Raw genomic sequence first — 10,475 nt, forward strand, 5'->3', positions numbered from 1 at the left:
TGGAGGAGCTGGGGGGCAGACCTAGTGGGGACTGGGTGGGGTGAGGCAGATTTGGGGCTGGGTGGGGATGGAAGAGCTGGGGGGCAGAACTGGCAGGGGCTGGGTGGGGCAGATTTGGGGCTGGGTGGGGGTGGAGGAGCTGGGGGCAGAACTGGCAGGGGCTGGGTGGGGCAGATTTGGGGCTGGGTGGGGGTGGAGGAGCTGGAGGCAGAACTGGCGGGGGCTGGGTGGGGCAGATTTGGGGCTGGGTGGGGGTGGAGGAGCTGGGGGCAGAACTGGCAGGGGCTGGGTGGGGCAGATTTGGGGCTGGGTGGGGGTGGAGGAGCTGGAGGCAGAACTGGCAGGGGCTGGGTGGGGCAGATTTGGGGCTGGGTGGGGGTGGAGGAGCTGGAGGCAGAACTGGCGGGGGCTGGGTGGGGCAGATTTGGGGCTGGGTGGGGATGGAAGAGCTAGGAGGCAGAACTGGCGGGGGCTGGGTGGGGCAGATTTGGAGTGAGGTGCTGGCTGGACTGGTGGAAGGGGAGGACAGAACTGGTGGGCGTCTGGAGAGCGGAACTGATTTGGAGACTGGGGCACAGGGTTGATTTGGAAGTTGGGGGGAAGAATTCATTGCCGGGCAGGGGGCGGGCAGATGTGGGGAGTGTAAACTCCTGCAGCAGGGGCCAAAATCCTCCTACCCAATATGTCTGGGAATATGGGCAGCACTAACACACCACCTCTCTCAATCTGGGGATGGGCAGTTCACCAATTGTTAGGCAGACTGAAAAAACCCCACATATTCGCTTTGTAAAGTGGCCCCCCAAACATGTGGCTATTTCCTGATCTGTTGGCATCCAACTCATTTATTTTTTGATCTCTTGAGGTTGGCAGTACTCTGTGTGGGACCTAAAGGGAGGTCCTGCCTTCTGCTGGGCTCCCTGAACGGGTGGATTTCCGACTTCTCCGTTCCTAACTCAAACCCTTCCAGGTCCCATGTTCTGCCTTTGCTTATTGACGTTGGGTCAGTTTATGCTCCCCGCCGAGCATAGACATGAGATGCTGCTGAACTGCTCCGGTTTGGGACGGTCGGGAGGCCGGTCACCACAATCTGCAGCTACGCTCTGTGTCCGCATGAAGAGGGTGGGGGATACGGAGTGGGCTGATGGCTCCAGGAATATGTAGACCTGGCGGGTCCATACCCAGCTGTATAGCCCAAAGGCTGCTGCAATAGTAGCCCTGGTACTGTCTGTCTAAGTGTTTATAAGGGTCCCTCTCAGTGAGGTATCTGAGTGAGGACACAACTTTCCCGCTCTGTCTGAAGGCTGTCGCAAAGAGATGGGTCTTGTATCTCACGCTGTTGGGGTAGGGTCCATGGTCATCCCATCCCATCCCCCCCCCTACACCCTGTGGGAAGTAGTAGTAATAACAACCTCTAGCTGTTATCATCCAGAGATGTCCAAGCGCTTTACAAAGGAGGTCAGGATCCTTATCCCCATTTTACAGAGAGGGGAAACTGAGGTGCAGAGAGAGGGCGTGGCTTCCCCATGATCACCCAGAAGCCCAGTGGCAGAGCTGGGAATAGAACCCAAGTCTCCAAAGTCTCAGTCCAGTGCTTTGTCCACTACGTGTCATTATCCCTAATGTACAGATGGGGAAACCGAGGCACGGTGAGGCAAAAGGCCAGATCCCATGAGGTGCTGAGCAGTACCCACTGCCCTCAGTGAAGTCAGTGGGACGTGAGGGCATTCAGCACCACAAGGGATTGGGCCCTAAAGACCCATCCTCCTATGACAGAGTCATGGCAGAGCCAGGAGCCCTACAACCCTTGGTCCCTTGCTGTAACCCTGAGATACCTTTTAAATGTACTAAACTGGGTCTCCTGGTTTTACAGGATTTTCCTCACTAGCCTTGCAGCTTCCAAAGGGAACCTGCAGTTTTAAATCCACGACCAGAGTCACCAGTTCACTCCCAGCATGAGCCCAGTTTCACTGGCCGGTTCTGCCGGGTTGATTGCATGGCCAGAGTTGTGCAAGGCAGCTGGAATATACCTGTAAGTCTGGTCCCCTCTCGTTACCTGATGACTTTCAATGTCGCCACCAAAAACTGCCTAGTGCTACATTTCATGCAGGTATTTGCATGGCCCAGACTGCCGGGCAACTAGATACCGATTACTTAAAACCACGTTGTAGTTAAATGGCTGCTGAACTATTGAATTGACATAAAGCCCCAGGTGATGTGTTTTTAATAATCTGCTGGCTTTCCAGTAACATGCAATAAGCGTCCCATTAACATCCACACCGAAGGCCCTGTTCTCATTGAGAGAGGAGCCCACGATTTGCCAGGGGCCCGTAACTCCCTCAGGATGATAGCGATTCCCTTCCTATCCTTCCCAAGCTAAGCCTGATAAACTTTTATCGTCTCCAGCGCCTATGGCTGCATTCAAATTCTCTTGAACACGGCACCAAGCTGGTTGGGGGCTTGGACACCACCCACGTGGGTCTCAGACTGTCCTTTTTTGGTGGTTAAAAGGGATCGTGGAGCGAGACCAACTGAATTCAAACCTGACCAACTGTTTCGAAGTGAAACAACCTCCCCGGATATTCCGAGGGCTTCAACTTCAGAGCTGGGGTCAGCAACTCAGCATGGCCTAATGGAGCCTGGGAACTGGAGCCTCATCTGCATTAGAGGTTATTTTTGAAGATGTCCCACCACTGCTGCTCCCCTGACTTCAGTGGGAGTGGAACTGCATCTCCGGTTAGTCCTGTGGGTTCCCGAAAGGGTCGACCAGTGGGGGGGCTAAGGAGGGAAGGGTGTGTGCAAAGGAAGAATGGCTTCATCCGGTGTGTCTGTTCCTGGCTCTTCCATTGACTTGCCGTGTGACCTTGTGCAAGTCTTGTCTAGTCTCCTGTGGGCTGTAACACTTTGGTCTAATTTTAATTGTTGGGTTAGTGTGCGGGTGTTGAGTGGATGGTTGGCCTATGATACACCGGAGATCAGACACGATGACTGGCCTTAAACTCTCTGACTGTAGTTCACTCAGTCTCCCTGTGTCTTGGTTCCCATATCTGGCAGGGACAGGGAACTGTATGAATGCTTAGCGATAGAGCTGGGTGGGAAATTTTTCGGGGGAAAGGGTTGATTTTTGACACATTTCCCATTCCGAAAAATTTTGGAAATAAATAATAATAATAAAAAAAGTTTAGAAATTGTCAGTGTCCCATTTTTTTGTTTTGGATGGTTTTGAAACGAAAAGTCCCATTTTCAGTTCAAAACAATGTTTCTTTTCAAATGTAAGTTAATTTATAGTCAAAGGCTTTTTAAAATAAAAAATGTCAACATTGAAATAAACATTTTGAAATGATCAACTGGAACATTTCAATGGACCCAAACTGACTTTTTTGTCCAGATTTTCAGTTGGCCAAATTTTTGAGATTTCCACTTCTCATCCTGATTTGGGACAGGAAAGTTTTTTTTGAAATCTTGACAAATTTTGCCGGACAGGAAATACAGTTCCTGCCCAACTCTGCTTTGCACCAGGGTCCCCGATCTAGAATGCTACCCTAATGTAACCATTATTAGTATTCCAGCAGATGCTGTACAAACAGAACAAACACAGTCCATACTCCGAAGAGCTTACAATCCAAGTATAAATCACAAGATGTTCCCAAAAGGCAGTTGGCTCCTTAGAGAGGTAGAATCTCTTGGAACTCGAGTCTGGGGCCGGTGGCTTGTTTTGCAGTTGTTATTTCTGTTCTCGCTCTGATTAAATCCAAATGCTTTCAGCTCACCAGGGAGGTGCATGTCAGAGCCAGGCTGCATCTAACTTTACCTTGCAGTGTGTATTGTGTGTGGCTGGCTCTTTCCTCCTTTGATTAATCCATCCTGTCTGGCAGCACCTTTGCCCCAGAATCTGGAGCTTTCTAAGTGGTTTTAGAGTAAACCCTTGTTCCTTTAATCACAATATTGAGAATGAAATCCTGGTGCAAAATACAAGCATTCATTTGCAATTGATTAATATGGTGGAAATGCAGTTTAAAAAGCAAGACAGTCCCTGCCTCAAAGATTTAGCAAAGCGAACGTGTGACAAGAGACCGTGTGGAACAAGTGGACACCCATGGCAAGGTAAAAGTGTCCTGATTGTGGACAAAACAGGCCCATCGCCTTGTGTTCTGTCGGCATCAAGGCAGAGGGGATTCTGTGGGAAGAGAACATGGGGCCTTTGGCCCAGAGCCTGTGGGTCAGATTCCCATATCTGTGAGGATCGGGGCTGTTATTGGTTTTGGGGTTTTTTGTTTTTTTACAGGGAGCTCTTCCCGGGCAGAAATGCCCTCGCTGCTCAGGGATCAGTGCCTTAATCTATTGCAGCCCAGTGCGTTGCCATTAGAAGCGCTGTTACGATGTGTTTGTATTCCAGTAGCACTAAATGCCCATGCCAGGGTCAGTGCCCTGTTGTGCAAGGTGCTGTACGTACACATAGTGAGAGACAGGCCCTGCCCCAGAGAGCTGACAGCCGAAGTACACAAGACAGACTCACGAAGGGAGCAGAATATCTACAGACAGGCACCTGAGACAGAGAGACGAAGGGCCAGATTTCCAAAGGTATTTAGGTGCCTAATGGTGCAGGTAGGTGCCTAGGAGGATTTTCAAAATGCCTCTGCATGTTCGGTTCCTAACTCCCACTGGTTTCTTGGGATGGGCCTGGACTAGAACCCTGGACCTAGATGCTAGATCCACTCTCCATACAACCCCATGCCCCACCCCTTCCAAGCATGGAGGATTGGAATGTGGGTCTAAACCTGAATCCTCCAGGACTGTTATTCATGGCTCTCAAGTGCAGCCCCGCGGTGAGGTTGGGAAGCATTTACCAAGGCCCTGTGGCAGCTGCAGTGCAGGACGAACATGTGACTTGCCCAAGATGCCCCTCGAGGTCAAACTCTCCCCAGGTGTGAGCCTGCTGAAGTCCATGGAGTTGTGCTAAGGATGTGAATTTGGTCTGGGGAGTCAGAAGAAATAGAACCCAGGAGTCCTGGAGCTGTTCTCCAGCCACTGCACCCTGTTTCCTCCTTTGTTTTTCCGCCTTCCTCTTCTCTTATAGCAGTTCAGGACCACCCCAGTCTCTCAGGCGCTGTCACTCCCCCACCAACTTATCGATGGGCCGTCTGCAAACCGAAGGGGCAAAGTCTGGGTTGGATTTCATGGCAAACGAAACCAATTGGGAACCCGAAGGGAAGGAGGAGAAATGCTCTAGGAGTGAGGCATCCTGCTCTAGGCAAATGATAGGTGGGGGAAGAACAGACTGAAGGGGAGCTGGGAGGTTGCAGCTGGGCTGTAGAACCAAAGGTTTTTTGGGAGGCAGTGTTGTCTAATGGCTAGGGCTCTGTACTAGAAGATCTCTTCTTGACTGTGCCACTGATCTGCTGCATGACCTTGGGGAGGTCACTTCCCCATCTCTAAAAGGAGGATCATGACCCTGGAAAGTGCTCTGAGATCCGGAGCTGAAAGACCTGTGTGTGCTGGTAGTGGAGAGTTTCAAAAGTGACTTAGGTGCCTACGTGCCATTGGTAGCATTCATGCTCCTCAACCCCTTAGGTGCTTTGGATAGCCTGCCCTTGTGTCTTTTCTGCGTAGCATCCTCCCTCTCTGCTCCTGGAAAGACAGGCCTGCGCAGAGAGCGACGATGAGCCATTGGCTAGCTCCGGGGCAGGGCGGAGTATAGAGAGCTCACCCCACGTCCACCTGCGTAAATACAGTATGTCATTGCAGCCCTCGCCTCGCTGCCAGCCCGGGGATCGCCGGTTCTCTCATCTGTCTGCTGCTGGGGGGTGGGTACAGGAGCCCGGGGCAGATGGGCTGTGGTTTCACAAGAGAGGCCTTTGTTCTTTTCCTCGAGGCCCGCTCCAGACTCCCATGCCTTTTCCGCTCAGCCTGCTGGGTGTGAATTTACTGCTGGGTTTTGACAGCCTTGGAGGCTGGAGGCCTCTGCTAAGCCGCAGTACAGACCGCGCCAGGGCAATACCTCTCCTGTAACGGGCCTCTGCTGGCCCCTGGCCCGGGGGAGGGAGGGTTGCTTTCCAGCGCCCATTCGGTCTTGGGCCTCTCTGTTGCAAGTGCTAATTGTTCCCTCATGCAGCTGTGATGGGGGCACTTGTCTATTGGAAACTTGACTGAGACCTGCCAAACTCATGCCACCTAGGATGGCAACCAGCCACCAGGACGCAACACCTTTGTCATGACCAGCGTGGGCTGGGCCCATTAAACGCCCTCCAAGTCATCCATTCTCCCCCAGCTCACTAGCCAGAGACATTTTTATTATATGAGGCCCCAACCAAGGCCCCAAAGGTGCGGCACGGTGCAAGAGATAGTCCCTGCCCCGAGGAGCTGAGTGTCAATAGACAAAGGAAGGATTATACTCCCCAATTTATCCCCAGGGAACTGAAGCCCAGAGAAATGAAGTGACTTACCTAAGGTCACACGCTGAGTCGGTGGCGGGGCATTGAACTCAGTTCTCCCGACTCCCAGCCCGGTGGTCGATAGGCTTGTAGGGGGCATTCGCTGGGGCTAAGGTTTTCAGAAGTGGCCACTGATTGTGGGTGCCCAGCTTGAGAGCTGTAGGACCTGATTCCCGGAGGTGTCGCTTGATGCAATTAACAGGGGCTTCCCAGCCCTCCGCTGCACGGGACCTAGCGCGACACAGCAGCTGTGTGGCCGGAGAAGTGCTGTTTACGAGCTGCAAGGTTTAGAGCCCCAGTGGAATCCGGCCGGCTCCAGCCCTGGCCGGGAGTGGATGACTCAGCTGGGATTCCTGCACACGGGTCACTGGGCTGGGTCGCTCTTTGGAGCACGGGGCTGCCGTTCATCCCAGAACGCTGTCTCCCGCCACGGAACCGCCAGCCGGGGGCCTACAGCTCGCGCACCTCGAGAGGTGGATGCAGCTGCCTCCCGCTCAGACCCTGCTTCCTGGATCGGTGTGGCAGGCTGGGCCGAAGCAGAGAAATCTCAGTGTATTGGGAATAGGGTCACTTGTTCCACGAGGAGGTACAGTGGCTTTCCAGGCAAGTGAAAGGCAAACTCCAGGCATCCCTCTCCCGGCAGCTCCGCTGCCCTCCAGGGAGCGAGACAACACAGGTGGGCATGGGCCATTGCAATGATGCCTCCCAAACTAGACAGCATCTCCCCTCCCCACCATCTCCCCCATCAGTCTCTTCTGAAGAATCACAGCTTCCCTCCAGACTTCAAAAGGCAGAGACATCATCACGTCCAGTCTGCGCCGCCTTCTGCCTCTTCTCAGGCCTCTCTCGCTCAGGATGGTGGTGGCTAACCCCATCCTATAGCTTGTGGGCTATTGAGCATCTGATAGGGTTACCATATTTTGTGCCTCCAAAAGGAGGACACTCCACGGGGCCCTGGCCCCGCCCCCAGCCCCGCCCCCTCCCCAACTCCGCCCCCTCCCCAAAGTCTCCGCCCCCTCCCCTGCTTCCCGCGAACATTTAATTCGCGGGAAGCCTGGGCAGGTAAGGGGGGGTGTGGGGGGAGGAGGTGCGGCCCAGGCTGGCCCCCCCGGCGGCACCAGCCTGGGTCGGCTCGGGCCCTGGGGTGCCAGCCCTGGCCCCCGGCCGACCACCCCCGGCCCGCCCAGCACTGCCGGCCGGCCCCCGGCGGCCCAGCACACCCCCCGGCTCCCGGCCCCGGCGGCCCAGCGCACCCCCCCGGCGGCCGACCCCGCGGCCCAGCGCACCCCCCCGGCGGCCCGGCTCCCGGCCCGACCCCCCGGCTCCCGGCCCCGCGGCCCAGCGCACCCCCACGGCGGCCCGACCCCGCGGCCCCGGCCCGGCTCCCGGCCCGGCACCGCGTGCCCGGCACCGCGACCCCGGCCCAGCCCTCCCTCCCGATTTTCCCGGACATGCCCGGCTTTTGGGGATTTCCCCCCGGACGGGGATTTGAGCCCCCAAAAGCCGGACATGTCCGGGAAAATCCGGACGTATGGTAACCCTAATGGCATCTGAGCCGTATGCAACGCTGGGCACGTTCTGTCATTGATTGGGGGCACCCGGCCCCGCGGCCATTGACTCAGCTTTCTGCCTTCAGTCTGCACCTCTGAAAGGATCCGGGGGGGCCAGCAGTCCCGGTCTCAGCGTGGGGCCCAGAGGTAGAAGCTGTGAATTTAACAGGCTGGGCCTCCCGGTGCAGATCATAAGTAGGCCGTGTGTCAGTGTGGGGTAGCTTGGGAGAGGCAGTGTTGACTAGTGGTTGCAGCAAAGGCGTCTATCCCCAGCTCTTGGGAGAGGAGTGCTGTTTAGAAGTTACTGCAGTGGCCTGGGAGCTAGGAGTCCTGGTTCTATTCCTAAATCTGCGCTAACTTGCACCAAGCGGTGGGCAGACTAGGGGGAGCATAAAGATGCCTTAAAACTACCTTTACCTTAGCCCTACTCCATCCCCTCCCCAGGAGCGGAGTAAGACAGCAGGGGGTAAAGGGTGCAGGTCTCTGTGTCCGTGGGGGTTTTCCATGCCTGGAGCCTATTGCAAGCCAAGCCTGCTTGGGGATGATGCATCCCCACTGGTTAAGAATGTAAGAACGGCCCCATACTGGGTCAGCCCAAAGGTCCATCTAGCCCAGTATCCTGTCTGCCGACAGTGGCCAGTGCCAGGTGCCCCAGAGGGAATGAACAGAACAGGTAATCTTCAAGTGATCCATCCCCTGTCACCCATTCCCAGGTTCTGGCAAACAGAGGCTAGGGACACCATCCCTGCCCATGCTGGCTAATAGCCACTGGTGCCCATGCGCCCCTCACCTCCTCTTGCGTGGTCCCCTGGAAGTAGCACTCCCAGCCCAGGTGACCGGTTTGCCGCATGAAGGCAGAGCAAGGCGTTCAGTTCCTGTTTCCCTGCATTAGCTTTACAAGCTGGCTGCCTCTTTCTCCCCCACCCCCCAGCTGTTCTGGGGCCAAGCTAATAGATACCTAATTCCACCCCTGGGGAAATTGTCAGTTACAGGATCTGGCTGGGGATTGGGGAACAACACTAGGTCTGCAAGGGGGCACTGAGGGCTTTGGTCTGTGTGACGCGAGAACCAGAGCCACTGGGCGGGTAACATCTCCAGGCTCATCAGCCCGGCCACATATCCAACAGGAAAGCGACAGCAGCCCCCAGCAGCGGCTCCCTTTCCACCCGCATTGCGTGTGGCCTGTGCCGGTGGCCAGCCAGGTCCCCGAAGGCGTCTCAGCTCATTTGACCACTGTCGCCAGTTGCGTCAATTGGGGGGGGGGGAGGGAAGCCCCCAGCGGTGCGGCTTGTGCTGCGGAGCGATGGGCGATGCCAAAGCCTGCCCCAGCACACGACCCTGCCGGCCACCCAGGCACAACTCCTCCTGGGGGTCTGAAGGCACCAGCCCACTTCCCTTCTCTCTGTCTGGAGGCGGGAGGGAATCACGGAGGCAGGGGCCGCTGGATACAGCGAAGCAGGGATGAAAGGCTTCTGGAGGAGGCGTTGGGTCTGATCCTCATCTCGCTCACCCTGGTGTAAATCAGGACTAGCCCCAGTGTTTGTACTGGGCCTGGTCTGTGATTGTAACGACCCATACATGCAGAGGTAAAAGCGGTGTAACCAGAATCAGGCCCAGTCTGTCCAGGGGCAAGAGCACAATCCTGGAGTCAGGGGTGCTGTTCCTAGCTCTGCACCTGACTCACTTAGTGCTCTTAAGTAAGTCTCTTCCCCAAGCTGTGCCTCGGTTTTCCCATCTGTAAAATGGAGAGGATAATTACTCTGGAGGGCATTCTGCGCCAAAAAAATTACAATTCTGCACACAATATTTTAAAATTCTGCAAATTGTATTTGTCAAAGAAATGTGGAGGCTCCAGCACGGCACTTGGGGGAACAGGCCACGGGCTGCGCAGAGGTGGGAGATCACTGCGCAGCTCCCCCCCCCCGGGACACGGACTCAGCGGTGAGGTTGCACCCAACCCTGACACAGCACAAGGACCGGGCCTGCCCCAGAAACACCCCAGGGCCCTGCCCCTCTATGCCAGGTGCACCAGGTAGGCTCAGTAAGGCAGGATCCAAGTGTGGAGGGGCATAGTGTGGGGGCATCCAGATGTGGGTTGAGAGGCTTCTGGGTGGGGCCATCTGGGTGCAGGTGGCTGAGTGGGGGATCTGGGTGTGGGGGGGATCTGGATGAACAGGGGCTTGTTGTGGGTGCAATGGTAATGGGACTCTGCAAGGGGGCCCAAGTGAAGGTGGTTGGGGCTCAGCAGGGGGGGTCTGGGTGTGGGGGGCTCAGTGGGGAGGGGATCCAGATGCAACTGGTTGGGGCTTGGTGGGGTGAGGATCTGGGTGCGGGTGGCTCGTTGGGGTGGTCCAGATGCAGGGGGAGTGGGGCTCATCAGGGGGGTTCTGAATGTGGGGGGGTGAGGCTTGGCAGAAGGGTCCGGGTATGAGGGGGTCTGGATGCACAGGGGTTGGGCGGATGGGGGAGCAGCTCCCTGTACAGGGATCCTTCCCCC

Source organism: Malaclemys terrapin, chromosome 24 (genome assembly GCF_027887155.1).
Source record: "Malaclemys terrapin pileata isolate rMalTer1 chromosome 24, rMalTer1.hap1, whole genome shotgun sequence".
Classification (NCBI taxonomy): domain Eukaryota; kingdom Metazoa; phylum Chordata; order Testudines; family Emydidae; genus Malaclemys; species Malaclemys terrapin.